The 16,722-nt window shown below is 39.7% G+C and overlaps 1 long non-coding RNA gene across 1 annotated transcript; it reads left to right on the top strand.

The window, feature by feature from the left end:
• Positions 1 to 9,139: 9,139 nt before the first annotated feature.
• LOC120439350 lies at positions 9,140 to 11,294 on the top strand. Its single transcript, XR_005612582.1, has 3 exons — positions 9,140 to 9,258; positions 10,619 to 10,653; positions 11,249 to 11,294. It is a non-coding gene; the product is annotated as an uncharacterized LOC120439350 (long non-coding RNA).
• The last annotated feature ends 5,428 nt before the right edge of the window (positions 11,295 to 16,722 follow it).

Genomic DNA, 16,722 nt, shown 5'->3' with positions numbered 1-16,722 from the left:
AAAAGACTCAAACTGTATGGAGCTTTATGAGAATTTTGCTTTTTTAATCTGGGTGGTGTCTGAAAACCCAATATCATGTTTGGGGTGGGTATATCTGCACATACAATTTGCTCTGACTGACTTTCCCACAAATTTTCACGAAAGGTTGGATGGTGGTAACTGGATAGATGGCATTGTAAATGGTATCGTGTCATGGAGAACTGTAGCTCTGGTGGAGCTGAGGAACAGATCTGAGACCGGCAAAGCCAATTCATCACCCCAGACCACCATCATACCAGCTGTGAGGTAAATGTGTTCATTGTTGTTTCATGTATATAGATACACTTACCGCAAAGAAATTACAAAATAATTTTAGAGAGTTACTTGTAAATAAACTTCATCAGTTTAGAAGTGAATTCTGCTCAAGTTGAGATTTAAATCCAAAGAAACATTGCTACTGCTTTTTCTAAGAAAGCCTTGAGGAACCTGTGAGTCCAGTTATTTATGTTAAAAAATACCAAGTGAAATACTTTTACTTAACCGACAACTAACACGTGACCTTCCTTTGTCTAGTCAAGAGAGATTAAATCTCTGCTTTATTAGAGTGAGCAATGACTGTCAACAACTGCTCTAAATGTAGAGTAAATGCAGGCAATTAACCCCCTAAACAGGCGGTTGTTGGTGTAGATGAAGTTTACACTGAATCACATTGCCATTTTGCCATTTTTACAGAATTATGCTAAAATTTGATTTACAGAAGAGAACATCAAGTCTGTCTAAAACAAACGACACATAAGCAGGATTAATCTGCGAAAAAGCCAGTGGAGATGGTGTGAATGTGGGAAATGTGGACATCTAAGGATAGATGGACAATAGCAGGTCCACAAAGCCCTAACCAAACCCACCTGGCTGAAAGAAGATGAGGAGAGAAATCATGAGCAACACACTGCAATTCCTCAAGAAAATTCAGAATTTTTACCTGAAATGCTTCCACTGAAATCCGCGGAATCATTAACCTGAAGGCTAAAGTGCAAAACTGTTGAAAGCCGATCTTCACATGGAAGTTGGAAAAGTGGTTGCAGATCTTTAAAATGTATATCAGTTGACTGATGAGAAAAGTAAATTTAGATACAAGCTGATTGAATATTGAAAGCTCACATGCTTTGAACAACTTTAAGACAAATGAATACATATAAAAATGAATTAAATTAATCAACAAATGTTACTGTATTATTAATAGTCTTACAGACATGAATTTATTTTATATAATATTCCCATGTCATAAAAATTATAACATAATACTCTTAAATCTTATTTCAGTCTTAAATTTTTGTTTTTACAATGTAGCATAAAACATTTAAAAAAGAGAAAAGAAAAAAATAGAATTACAAAAATTCAACAATCAACATTGTAAGTTAAAAATCATAAATGACTTTGAAACAAGAGTTTTCACAAATACAACTTATGTACTTAGCAACTAAGCACATTTGTGGAATTAGAGACAGAGATGGTGACTTGCACTCGTGACTTAGACTCGAGTCCCACTTAGCTTGCAAAAACCAAAGACTTCAGACTTGACTTAGACTCGAGGTTCAGAACTTGAGTCTCGAGAAACATTTTTTATCTAATAATGTTATCCTCTGTTTTTGTTTCTGTTCAGATTCAGCCAACCTTTTAGCTGCCACCTGCACTACAGGCTTGACAGTGCTTGAACTACTATCAGTCTACCCAATCAACTGATCAGTCTACACATCTTTAATCTACCGTTCATTTTATGTTCTATTTTAAGCACAGTGTCCAAATAACATTTTGGTAATAAAGAACTGTGTCAAGAGTTTTGAGTAAATCTCAAATGAAAGCCTGACGCGGTGACACAGTTTAAAACATTCTGTGTCTATAGTCAAATGAACACATTAGTCTTTTTTTCAACTTTGATGAATAAGTATCAGTAGTTTACAGCATACCATGGCAAAGACCTTTTTTACACAGTGTTTAGTTCCCAAATCTAGTTATCTCAGTTAGATATATATCACTAATTATTATACACAAGGGTTTAAATTATCCAAACTCCAACGAGACAAATGTGAAAAACCTGGTTGTGGAAGTTTAATTAAGAAAAATAAAATTACAAAATGCGTCACTCAACATATTCACATTCCCAATTCTCCTCCGAGAGAGGCCTTTTAATCTCTAGGGGTGAGAGAGAGATGTCTCACTGTCTGCCACTGTTTCTGCTCACTTACAAAAACACTCACAATGAATTCCACATCTCCATGTGGATACTGACATGGTTCCTTATTTTTCCTTTTTTCACTCACACACACAGGCACAGACTTGTATTTTTATATGTCTTATATATCTTTTATATATCAATGACTTCCAAACCCCGAAGCAAATATCCTCTCAACTATTCTCAACTGTGATTTTTACACATGTAAAGGTTTGATACACAAATGCACAAACACAGACAGGGACACAGACACACACTTACAAACACACATATGCACTCAATTGAACACAAATCATTCAGCTATCGGAATTCACACTGCATTTTCTTCAGGAAATCAATTCTGTACTCTCTTCCTATTCCTCTCTCAGAGTTCCTTCAAACTGTGCAAGAGATTTCGTCTTGTTGGCATTTGAACCTGGTGGCGATGTGGTTAAATGCAGAAATGGGGATAAATCACTGTCAGAATGTAATCCCTGCACTCCACCATCTGTCCTCAGCCTCGCACCAGTAAGTATCAAGAGTAGTTCCTTAAGTTATTGACGTGTGTTGGCAGATATTGTAGTGCTAGACACTGGTGGCTGAGACCAAACTGAGGCAGCTACAAAAAACCCCAATATCTGATGAATTTATTTTTCTTTTCTTTTTTTGGAGTCTTGTAATCTGTCCTTCCGCCACCACTGATAGCAGTAATGAAGGTCCATATGCAGTACAGCTGGTGATGGAGGACTTTCCCCGGCAGAACATAACTCTGACTCAAACCGATGGGACACAGCCTAATCTAACTACCAATAATGCTATTGGCAAAATACTGGTCCAGTTTGTTTTAAGGGGTAAGACGACATTTTTTGACAACCTGAATCTGTAACCACAAAGAGCTGCTCTGAAATAAGGAATGATGAAAGTTGCTGAGTTAAGACATTTATGTGTGTTTGTGTTAAATCTGCTACCAAAGATAGTCGCAATCTTCAGGAGCAATAGTTGAATAGATATTCTAGTTTGGACCAAATTTTTGGACCATCTGATGTATCAATTTGCATTTCCATCCCATGAAGACCGGCTGAACATTGTTTCCTTTCTGTAATATTTTAGTGGATTCTCCAGTGCCATCCTGCACAGAAGGACTCTTTCTGCCACTATTCCTGCCTCCAAGTCCAGCCAACGGAGCTCAGCTATATACCCCTGTAGGACAAACCCTGGAAATCAGCATCAAAGCAGAGGCGACAAATTCCACGTAAGTGAAAGAGAAAAAAATTTAAGAGGAGTTTTGTGGATGTGTAAAGTTCAAGGTCAAAGTAAAGGTTAAAATACCAAAAGTTAACAGTGCCTTTAATTACTGCCTGTGATTGGACATGAAATCACTTTACATTGCAAAGACTTTGGAGAATATCCAAAATTAATACATGACACAGGAAAACAAGATGAAGAGCAAACTTGAATACCAGCAAACTTTCAAAGACAAACAAAATTTTTGGTTTGATAACATTTAAGTTGAAAAAAAAAAAGCTTTTTTAATATGAATAAACAGATGCATTTAATCTGCTGCAGCTTTCATACATTTTGAAAAACACTTTAATCTATTTGTATTTGGGTGAGTTTTAGAAATGTAGAAATCTTTTGTAATCTGTTTGTTGAAGGATCTGTGAGCTGCTCTACAGTGGGCCCTACACTATATTTCAAAATAAAACAGAACCAGGAGAGTTCATCCTCTCATGGATGCCATCTGAGAGTGAAGCAGGAAAAAGCTACCCCATCTGTTATGTCGTCCAGGCATAAATTGGGTCAGTATCTATTATCCCACAGAGAAATACAACCCTGTAATGTGTTTCTCAAAAACAGAACCATATACAGCGTAAAAGATGGATGCAGCCTCTGGGAAGTAAAACACTGGTTGTTGGACTCTGCACCTTTGGTGACCTCCATGTTGGCTTTTTTGAGGCTTCCATATTTAGACGAAAGGTGTGCTAAACCGCTTGCTATGCTACCAGGTTGTTTTGTTTCTTTTGTTAAGATGCACTCATAAACTTTAATGTTGGAAAGCCTGACTAGTTCCCCTTAAATGGTGCCATGTTTGTAAGGACGTAAGTAAGTGAGTTACACCTATAGCAGGGTTGCCAATGTCTTCTCTGTCAATGCCAAACAGGGTATTCTGCTTTTGACTCTTGTTTTTTGTTGTTAATTGGACTGGATGATTGAAGTATGAAGAAACATAACATGTTGGCAATTTAACAATTAATTCTTTTAACATAGACGAGCCACAGAGTCTGTAGCACAGCTCGTAAGGACCATAATATAAATAAGGGACTGTTTAAGTTCCAAGAGCAGTAATGTCTGCTTTCATTTTTAACTTTTGCTTGAGACCTGTGTGAGTTTTGTAATCTGATGTTTTAATGAAAAATTTAAATTAATTCCTATTTTAAAGCCACAGCAGCGAGACAATTATTTTAGCTAAGCAGAAAGAGTAAAAACAAGTAAAACTGTCCAACGAGCGGTAAATCCATCTATCAGCTCCTCTAAAGACAATTACAGTGGAACCCCGACTTACGAATACCCTGTTTCACGAAAAATTCAAGTTACGAAAGGAACTGAACGGCAATATTTCTGCCCGTGTTACGGCAAAATGCCCGAGTAATGAAAACTGCTGGCTCTGATTGGCTGAGCCTACAATGCCCACAATGCCTTCCGAATCATGTGACAACCCCTTGGCTTCCCTACTTGCGCTTCGCTGTTCCACTTGAACAACGTATTGTTGTTCTTGTTAGCAATTAGCCTATAGCCTATCATTCAGCATCGCCTCACTCAAAACGCGCAATGGGTGCTTCGACTTACGAAAATTTTTGACTTACGAAAAACCCTCGGGAACGAATTAATTTCGTAAGTCTGGATTCCACTGTATTAAAGAAAATGATTTAATTTTGTTTGCAAAATGCCAGTCTGACATTTTTTTGGAAGTTTATTTGTTGTTTCTCCAAATCTCAAGAACAGACTTAATGAAAAATAAACTAGGTGAACACTAACTGGAATATAGTGGACCTACATTATAACAGTGGTATTGAGTTCTTATTTAGTTCCTAGCAAAAAAACAAAAACAAAGAACAAGCAAAAAAAAAGTAGTTCAGCACAGGGGCGATTTTAGCCCATTTTTGGGGGTGCCATTTTTGGGGGTGCTTCAGCACCCCCAAAATGAATCAAAGCACCCCCAAAGATTTCTTACTTTTTTTTTGACAATATTTGCTGTTTGTGTGACACGCTACTAAAAATATAAAAAGCATACAGTACTTGGTTGAGACGGAACATTTTAACAACAAAAGTATAGATAATCCCTCCCCCCTCCCAAAATGGTTTGTTCCAGCTCGGCTCGCCCCCACTCTGGCTCTAGGGTCGTTGCTGCCAGAGCGATGGTAGCTGAGACGCAGCGGAGCGGAGGTGGAGTGCCTGGATTAAAACAGGACATATTAGCAGCATTTAACCTTCAGTTACTCTTTATGTAGTTAGATAGGAGTCATGTTTCTTTTTAGCTGAAAAACATTACACCAGATAACCTGCAGTGTTGAAAATGTGTTTTCCAATGTTGTTTGCTACCCTACAATCCGTCCTACTCTGTAGTAAATTCAGCGACATTTGACCGTCCTGTTGCTCCCACTGAAATGTATACAGCCTATTTAAAATCTAAAACTTAAAATTGTCCGTAGCCTGCTGTTGTTACCGCTGTCCTGTTTGAAATGGATGCTAACTAGCTAACTGACTGAATGCCCATTAACCTTATAACTCCTGTTGTGTGTGTGCAGTGTTGGGAAGGTTACTTTTAAAATGTATTCCACTACAGAATACTGAATACATGCCCCAAAATGTATTCTGTAACGTATTCCGTTACGTTACTCAATGAGAGTAACGTATTCTGAATACTTTGGAATACTTAATATATTATCATGCTGTTTACAACTACATGAATGTCCTATTGCTGTGATTTATTACTGTTACTGAAGGTCCATGCTCTCAAACGTAGTAAAGGGACCTCTGGCTAACACGTCCGGTTCCCTGTCGGGCTGGTAGCGAAAACTAGCTTTACTTTGTTGTCTGGGTCAACTTTGCTTATGGAGACAGAGAGAGGCGTTGAAAGGCTTCCCCAACGGAACTTATTTTTTCCGGAGGAAAACACGAACACAGTGTACAGTTGAGTCTTACTTACAAATGGGCTCCTCAGGCACTCTTCTTGGCTGCTGTGGTTATTATTATATTTACATGCTTCCAGCTCCCGTTTTTGCTCCGTGACAGCTCGGACTTTTCCTTTCTCTCCCTCCCTCGCTCACAGACACATAACGGGTATGGTAGTCCATTCTCCCTGCAGCACGGACTACACTGCCCATCAGGCTACATGCTTTAGAGCCATGCCTGTAGCATTCTGCCTTTTAGCTTAGCACAACAACAACAACAAAAAAAGCGCTCTCTCACCCAGGAAACACGCAGAGAGAGAGCGCGTCACCCTGTAACCATGGCAACCGTAACGCTGCCGCCTGGAACAACAGAACGTAGCTGTCAAACAAACCCAAACAGTCCTGACCCGCGACAATATGAAACAGGGAAGTACCGCCGTGTAATCCATTTATTTCAACAAAGTAACTGTATTCTGAATACCACCTTTTTAAACGGTAACTGTAACGGAATACAGTTACTCATATTTTGTATTCTGAATACGTAACGGCGGTACATGTATTCCATTACTCCCCAACACTGATTGCGACACCTGATTGTTCTCTCATTTTAGTTTTAGTAATATTTTTAAATGGTTGTACAAAATGAAAAAAAAAAAACGGCAGGTGTATTGGCTGCATTTTTAGAGAAATAGTTGTATATGTTTACAAAATGTACATTTTATATTTGCATTTCAAGTTATAAAAATTTACTCAACATGTCTGTGGGGTTTTTTTTTTTTACAGTAAAAAATACTACTAGGATTTTAAGTTCTTTGTGTGATTTCAGATCAGTAATACTAATGCAGTATGTCAGTGAAAAAAAACAACTAAATTCAGTTGAGCTGAAAAGAATGATACCAAACAAGCCAAGGGGGAAAAAATAAAATGAAACAATTTGAGGGTGAAATACAAACGTAAACTCAAAAGGAGTCAAAAATGGCCGGTTGTATTTCAGACCTCAGTGGGTTAATCCAACAAATCATGAAAAATTAGGTTTAAATTTTTGTTCATGACAGTGCAGATTACTGACATTTTGTGTAATTTAAGCTGTAACAATGTGATTGTTTTCTAACAAAAAACAGTGTGAAACTTAAGTTAGACTTGTGTTTGTAAATGAACCACCCCATGTTGTGTAGCTTTCTGGATTTCATACTTATTGGGCTACATATTTATTTATTATACAGGCTATATAGTACATAAGATCAAAACTCACATGTTTTATGTAACTAAAGTGTGTAATTATGTGGGCTACAGACAATAATTAAGTTATAGACTATATTTATATGAAAAACGTGTATACTTACTGCATTTGAATCATTTTAACCATATGTAACCACCTGCATATGTGTTTGGGGGAAAAAAAAGGCTTTGATTTTGCCACCCCATTTGATTTCTTTGCCACCCTCATGCCACCCTAAGAAAATTTCTCTAGATCCGCCCCTGTTAAGGTATGTACACGTATGTACATGTACACTATTTTTATTAATAGAGGTTTCACTACTGAGGTTAAAAATTATATATAAGTCACTTAGATCACTTCTAAATGTCAATGTTTGGTTTATTTCAGTGTTTTATTTGTTCCTGAGTAAACCGGTTTGGCTGTGATTACAGTTAAGCTTCATAACATGTTACTCACAGTTAAATTAGAAGGGGACGGCAGTAAAAACTCCGGACCTGTGACATCATCACGTACGCAGGTGTTCCAATTGTACATATCGCGAGTCCGTGCTCACGTTCTCGGCGGGTACGTTCTCGCGTACTTGGGCATTGATAAACGGCCATTGTCTTCTACAGTAGAGCGGGACATTTGATTTACTCTCAGCGGAATTGACCGGAGAAGGCATCAGTTCATGCACTGCATTGGCCCGCACCACAATTAGTATAAGGTAAGAATGAATGAATTTTTTTTCTACTCGTTATTTCCATGTTTGCATTTGAATAACATTAAAAAACTCGTTAATGTTGTACATTAACAAGTTTTTTACTCGTTAATGTTGTACATTAACAAGTTTTTTACTGTCATTTATGTTGTGTCTACTTCTTACAATCCGGCAACAAATAAATTGCACTGCGAACAAAGTATATCAACAAAGAAAACATTTTCGTTTCATAATTTCTTCGTTATATTCCCTTACAAAGCTAGCTTTAACGCTTCGAGGTTTCCTTTGTTCTTGCCGTCGCCTCGGCGCTTGACCCAGACTTTCGCTCATTTGTTGCTTAGTACTACAAAAAATTATACATCTGTTTTATGTGATTGATAAACGTAATGGTAACTCTATAAATGTGTTCAAGGACTTTGTTACTTTTAATGACTGGAGAGCACCCGCTTCAATTCGCACTCAATTCAAACTTTACGTTGCACGCTCAACTACCAATAGAGATTGACAGACCACGTGACTTTCGCGCATTGCATGCCGGGAGGTGAAGGCAGGACATTTAAATTACCGCATCAAATGCAAGCATTTGCAGCACCGCAAAACGTTTTTCTCACGTTCCAATACCGTCTTGCTTTTTCTTTTCTCACCAAAAAAAATAATGTACAAAACGAAGGAGAACAATGCCGGTCCGTATAAAGACAGACTCGAGGAAAAGGCAAAGAAAAGGTACTTGGAAAAAATCAAAGGAGTGAAAGGGTTAGACCCTTACGAGCACACAGACTGGACAAAAGACATCAGCGTGCTGCCCAACTTTAACCACGCTCAGATTTATAATTACATGGTTCTTGGAGTGAGTGCATACACTCATGACGTTTTTAGTAACTTCAGGTCACTGCAACAGGCCCAGGTGCAGTTCACGGACGGATGGGTACAGGACCTAGAAATGCACCGTGTTGAGCACAAGACCATCGTACGCACAACGGTAAGTTTACCTGTCTCACAAATCGTCTTCATAAATACACATTCGTGAACCGTTTATAAATAGGACCTTTTAGCTCACGGTAATTAATTAGTAGTGCAAAGAATATATGGTATGCATTACAGAAATGTAGCAGTGATAATAATATTGTATGCTGTAATCGTACTGGGCAATCACTGAGACAAAAATCTGATGAATCCGATAAAACCAAACGCATTTCCGTCGACTTCACGCGGCTGTCGTTCGCCCGGCTTGTGCAGTTAATAATACAACAGGTTCTTGGCATTTTTTGTTTCTTTTTATCGCTGTGTAACTTATTTCAATTGAAAGCCTGCGTGCGCTAGTACCTCTTGCCTTGGGTTCCCACAATCCTTTGCGGTTTTACCCCTCAATGACGTCACATTTTCAATCTCTATTGCATGTGCACCGTTCGTCCGCACATAAACAGCGTTTTTGGTCACTGAAAATGGAGATGTCTAAAAATGCCTGCCAGGGTGGATATTTTCGAAAACTCCGTTTTTGCATTTATGTGTGGACCAGAAAAACGGAGCAAACGCGGCTACGTCCACACTTACACGGGTATTTTTGAAAACGGCGATTTTCCGTTTTCGTTTTAAAAAATAATCCCGTCCACAGGTAAAGGCAGAAATTAAGGAAAACGCTGCTAGGAACATGCCAAAGCAACAGGTGGCCACTTGGTGGCCAATAAGAAGTCTAGAAGCCTCAGTGGGAAATAGTAAACAAAGCTGGGGCATAGAAGCAGAATCGAGTCGTATGTGTGGAGGGACAGTAACTGTGTGTGTGTAAGCATTTAAACACTGCAGAGCGTACAATTAACAGTAACAGTATTGTAGAAATTCATTTCACCGAAACAGTAACGTGGCGCACACTGTGATGTCAAAAAAGGCGCACATCTTTGACGCTGCGTTTTCTCCGTTTTTCTCGTCCACACGTAAATGCAAAAACGGAATTTTAGAAAATATCCACCCTGGCCAGAGTTTTTAGAAATCTCCGTTTTCAGTGACCGAAAACGCCGTTTACGTGTGGACGAAAGGTGCAAACGCATAGAAAAATCTGCGTTTTCAAAAATACCCGTGTACGTGTGGACATAGCCGCAGAGTCAACGGTCGGCGCCAATTTTGACGTCACACTGCGCTACGTTTTTGTCTCGGTGCTATGAAATTCTACAATGGCAGCCTTAGACAAAATACTGTTAAGTATATTCAGTGTTTAAATGCTTACATTTACACACACAGTAACTGTCCCTTCACACAAAGGACTCGATTCATCTTCTATGAGCTGTCTTTGTATCTAGTTTTCCCTCTTTATTGACGTTGTTCCTTATTTCTCCTCTTTTCTTCAGACCACATTTGGTTACTACCATCCACCCATCAATACGTAAGAAACTCACGTCCTTAAAAACTTTCCTATTGTTAAACATTTTGCTTATTTGGCTATTTCCAAATACAGCAATATTATTAAAATAGCAATATATTTGTTTAATCTGATATACACTGACAATGACATCACGCTGGTCAAGGAGGCGCAAATTACGCAAAATGGTTGAGGCAGCAGAGTCAGATATAATCAGGCACTTTAATGAGATGGTTGCTGAAAAACATAAACATACGTCTGACCTTCAGTCCGAAGCTGAAAGTCAGACCACTCTTAAAAGAAAGCACAAGTAAGACTTCTTTTTTTTTTTATTCACAAACATATCTTTGATTGTTCAGAATTTATAATTTTGTCTTTTGTACATATCTGTGATGCTTGAATACTGCAATATAACCACATAAAATGGTCCAAAAAGTGTAAGTTGGTAAACTTTTTACAAATGCAAAGCCGTGTACACTTGTGCACTTCAAAAATTCATTGTATACTGCACCTTCGTGCACATCTCCGCTTCCTGTGTGTGTGTTGTTACAAATCAAAGTGTACAAAATATGCCAAACGCAGATTTGTAATTATGAACTTTTTCTACTTATTTCTTTAGACCAAATCCCCTGTACACGTATAGTGACTCAGAGGATGAGCAGCCCACAAAAAAAAGGTTTCCCCAGGCCCCTCGAGTGAAAATACCAGGTAATAAAATAATGTCTAGTGTCTGTGTACATAACTGTGTGTGACACATGGAAACTTCTTGGACAAGTTGTCTGTATTCTTAAATACTTTAAAAATTTATCTTTTTTCGATACAGCCCTCAACGCTTGCAGTCTTCCCCCAGCCCACTGACAGCAGACATCATAATGCCCCTCCCAGCTTCCGGCACCTTTCGCCACTCCGGGAGAACATTCCGAACGACACACCTTTACAATCTCCCCAGCATGCAGAGTCTGATGTAGAGGCCTTCCCTATAGATGGTATGCCTTTAAATTTTGTTTTAAAGCTGAATCACAATGTCATTGTGCACTTATCTTCAAAAGCAGATATAAAGCCGTTTATACTGCTGAATGTCATCTTGTAACTTGTTTTTCTGTAGATTCCAGAGACTCTGTGAGGCCACTATTACAAGGCAAGTTCGAACATCTTGGAATTTCAGATTTTACATGTTATAAATGGTAAATGGACTATATTTGCACAGCGCTTTAACTAGTCCCTAAGGACCCCAAAGCGCTTTACACATTCAGTCATCCACCCATTCACACACACATTCACGCACTGGTGATGGCAAGCTACATATACAAATATCAGATATATGTGACAGGCAAAAACTAGCAAAAACTTTTAGCAGTTAAAACAACTAATAATTGAATGCAGAATGTTACACCATCACTTATGGATATATTAGTGTTTCGCCACACACTGCTTAAGCCATTAATCTTTCTGGAATTGTTCTTTGAAACAGATGCGACCGCACAAAAGATTTTAACAATGCTGTCAGACCTGACGAGATCTGTCAACGAACTGCGTGAGGAGGTCAGAGCCATCCGCAATACCGGCTCAAATGAATCTCTAGATGCTGGGGTACTCCCTTTGGATTTGCCCTTAAACAGCATTGAGGAGCTAAACCATATAGAGGCACCTCTTACGTCGCAAGAGGCAATTAAGGCAATGGTAAGTATATAAAGGTTATGTACACTTTGTAACTATAAAGTGTAATAGCTGTCAGATGTGATTTAAATGCATAACATCCACATACACACGAGCACTTGCATAAACATTTAAGACATGAGACATGCTAATTCCATCTCTTAAAATGTGTCTATAGGTGAGACGCTTTGCCTTAATTGGAGGGACCACACTTGAGGTGCGAGTCCACCGTGTAATGGCTTATGCCATTACAAATGAGCTGGCCTCACTGCTAAACTGGGCAGGGAAAAAAACAAAGGACCACACGAAGCAAAAAAGGGCATTTAAAGATACTGCGCTGTGCAGATGCATATTTGGTAAGTTTTACCGTTTATTGTAGTTTTATGAGGCTAAAGTGAACAATAAAGGGATCAATTGATCTGCTGGGTGTGTTTCACATGTCCTATGTCCGGTTTTTGTCCTAGATGGCCTGACGCAGCAGTTAGGGGCAAACTCGATGTCAGAGTTTCTCTTTGCACAGGCAGTGCAGAAGTGGCTACTGATGCACGCCCCAGACCGTTTGGGTGGTGCAGGACGCACATCATCCGTCCCCATCCCGGGGAGTAGTAAAAACTACAAAGTTATATTAAAATATAAATGTAAAATAGAAAACTGTGTTTAAATAAAGCATTTAGCAAACAAAACATGTCTATTGACCTTTTTTTGTTTAGTTTTTTTTTTCTCTGTTACATCACATGCAATGCTTTCTTATTTTAGGATATTAATATTGACATGATACATTGTGAGACATAAAGGGTGTCCAGTTTGAGGATTCAGTGCAATTATGTGTTTAGGTGGTTTAAGTGTTGATGGAAACCTGCAGTAGTTTAGTATTGGTTAAAATAACTATACAGCAAGGTAGATTTCCAGTCATGATTTAACTGTTGTTTTAATTAAAAAAAAAAAATGCGAAAGGTGGAAAATCAACACCATAGCTCAACAGTGTTTCAATATCAGAGTCTGACATTGTTTCAATGTCAAGAGTATTAGAAAATATAACGTTGAATCAATGTCAGGTTTCAACATTGATTCAACATCAAAACCTGACGTTGTTTCAACGTTAAAAATGGGTGCAAGAGTGACGTTGACCCAACGTCACACTTCAACGTTGCTTCAATGACGTCGCCTGATATTGACTCAACATTGTTTCAATGTTTCCTTGCTATCTGGGTGATCAAGCTAATAAACTTAAACCTACTCCATCCTCCCTATTCAGGTATTTTAAAGAGTACTTAGCAGAAATATTAAGCAACCTAACTAATAGGGTTGCAAACTCCCAGCAAAAGAAAATAGGGAACCACCCCCCCACCCTCCACCTCATGATGCTTAATCGATGTAATCAACTTTAATTTGATGCAGGGTGAAAAAAAAATGCATAGAAATAAATTATTTTTCAAGAATAATTAAATAGATTCAACATCTTTCTTCAACAGAACTGCAGACTGTACAGATGGTACCTTCCCAAAGGAAAAAGTACTATAGCTCACTAGGGTATATTAGACTTAACAGTTACTATATACAGTAATGGATTTCTATACATTTTACATCAGATTACAACTTTGGGTGTAAGATTCAGATAATTATTTATTAAAAGCTAGACATTTTAAATGAGAATAAGAAAGAAAAGTATGTCTTTGTGCCCCCCTTTTCCCTGTTCATGCCCTATCGGCCCCCCTGGCTAAACTTTGCTAGACCCGCCCCTGCACAGTTACCAGCCGTCAGCTACGTAGAAAAGGATCCTGGTGTAGAAAGTAATATTAAATAAATTCTAACAACAGCTTATCAAGCTTAAACATGCTGCTGTTGTTTATCCGCTGGTTTCCTCTTTCTGGTGCAAAGTGGGCCAAAAACAAAGAAGAGAGACGGACGCGCGACAGACAAGCCGATCATTAAGCAGTTTCACGATGAAAGTAGCGGCAGGAAGGGAGAGAGAGGCAGTTGCTCCATATATCGGTTGTTAAGCTTAACATGGGAATGCTTTACAAACATTCAGAGATGAACTTACACACTTGCTTTACTTCTCTCTGGGATAACTTCCTCGGAGATGAAATGCTGGTTTGGTAGCGAGGCTACAAATACACACAGGCTCTATCACGTGATGCATACTGCTCCGACGTGCTACGGTTATGAGCCGAGTTACGCCGTGTCGCAAGTTTTGTGAGGTGCTTTTTTGATATTTAATGGATCAGATTACATTTTTTATTTCTCGCCGATATCTGATCCAGTAATTTAGGTCAGTATCGGACCGATACCGATACGTAATATCGGATCGGTCCATCTCTAATTTTGACCTCGGGACTTCCAGGTTATACTCGGCACAGATGTCCTGTACACTATGCTGGCATCTTGCACCCTGCTGTTATGTGCTGGATTGTCTCAGGGGCATCTTTACACAGCCTGCACCTGGGGTCTTGCCTGGTGTGATAGACCCCAGCCTCTTTGGATCTTGTGCTCAGAGCTTGTTCCTGTGCTGCCATGATTAGTGCCTCTGTGCTGTCTTTCAGGCCAGCTTTGTCCAACCACTGGTAGGATTTCTGGATATCAGCAACCTCTGCTATTTGCCGGTGGTACATACCGTGCAGGGGCCTGTCCTTCCATGATGGGTCCTCCTGTTCCTCCTCTTTCTTGGGTTTCTGCTACCTGAGATATTCACTGAGCAACTCTGTCATTTGGGGCCATCATCCTGATGTATTCTTGGCTGTTCGTTGTCTCATCCTGGACTGTGGTGCTGACACTCACCAGTCCCCAGCCTTCTTCCTTCCGCTTAGCGTACAGCCTCGGCGTGCTGGGCTTGGGGTGAAATCCTCCATGCATGGTAAGGAGCTGCCTTGTCTTGATGTCAGTGGTTTCTATCTCCTCCTTTGGCCAGCTTATTATTGTCACGACTGGGGCAGCAGTCATATGAAGGTGAGAAAGGAGGATCCAATAGCAGACAGTGGCGGAGGTGCAAGTGGGTTTTATTTACAGTGCACAAAACCAAGGTGTGGAGCAGAACCGAACATAAACCTAAACTGGGAAAACTAATACAAAAAGGAGGACACGGAGCGAGGAGCAGAGAGACCTGGAGAAACACGGGATAATGCGGAGTACACAGAGATTCACAGAGAAACACAGACAACACGACGAGGAGCACAAGCAGAGACGCAGTATAAATACACACATCAGGTAATCAGGAAATAGCACACAGGAGGGGAAACAGCTGGAACTAATGGACATAACGAGACACAAACCTACAAAGTAAAACAGGAAACACACAGACTGTTTTACACAACCAACTGGGGACACGAACAGAACACAGAGGAGAGACACAGGTAGGGATGATAGAAACACAACTCAAACCCTAAGAAGAAATACAAAACAGCAGAAACTGGAAAATAATAACAATAAACTCAAAACGCTGGGTCATAGACCCAGGATCATGACAATTATCCCAGCTGGGTACCTGATCACATTTAGGGCGTAGGTGTTGATAGCCCGGATCTTGTTCTTACCATTCAGCTGACTCCTCAGGACTTGCCTGACCCTCTGCAGGTACTTGATGTTTGTAGCTTTCCTAGCGGCCTCTTGATGGTTCCCATTTGCCTGTGGGATACCCAGGTACTTGTAGCTGTCCTCTATGTCTGCGATGTTGCCTTCTGGTAGTTCGACCCCCTCAGTTCTGACTACCTTCCCTCTCTTTGTTATCATCCGACTACACTTCTCCAGTCCGAACGACATTCCGATGTCATTGCTGTATATCCTGGTCGTGTGGATCAGTGAATCGATGTCTTGTTCACTCTTGGCCTACATCTTGATGTCATCCATGTACAGGAGGTGGCTGACAACTGTTCCCTTCCGTAGTCGGTATCCGTAGCCAGTCTTGTCAATGTTCTCCCTGAGGGGTTCAGGCCTATGCAAAACAGCAGCGGGGACAGAGCATCTCCTTGGTAGATCCCGCACTTGATGCTGGCTTCTAGTGTTGTCCGCCACATTCCCATTGAGTTCCTAAAGAAAGCTATTAGGGTCCTGTTAATCTTGTATAGGTCTAGGCATTCTAGGATCCAGGTGTGGGGCATTGAGTCATAGGCCTTCTTGTAATTAATCCAGGCAGTGCACAGGCTCATCAGCCTAGTCTTGCAGTCTTGGCTGATTGCTTGGTCTACCAGACATCCTTACATCTCATGGTGTGGCTAATTTGCATTGCAGCAGGATTTTTAAAATGAAGTTGCTAATCCAGCTGCTAATCCAAATGTTGATCCCTGAGCCAATCCGTGAGTGAACAGGACATGGAAATGGATTTTGAAATGAGGAGTGGAGTCGCCCTTTTAAAAAGCATTTCGAAAGTCAATTTATTGGAATTCGAAAATGGTTTTTGAAATGAAGTTTTTAAAAAGTATTTTAAAAATCATTTTTTTAATG

This window comes from Oreochromis aureus, linkage group 3, assembly GCF_013358895.1.
Source record: "Oreochromis aureus strain Israel breed Guangdong linkage group 3, ZZ_aureus, whole genome shotgun sequence".
NCBI classification, from domain to species: domain Eukaryota; kingdom Metazoa; phylum Chordata; class Actinopteri; order Cichliformes; family Cichlidae; genus Oreochromis; species Oreochromis aureus.
The sequence above is the reverse complement of the archived record's forward strand: the minus strand, read 5'-3'. Positions and strand labels throughout refer to the sequence as shown.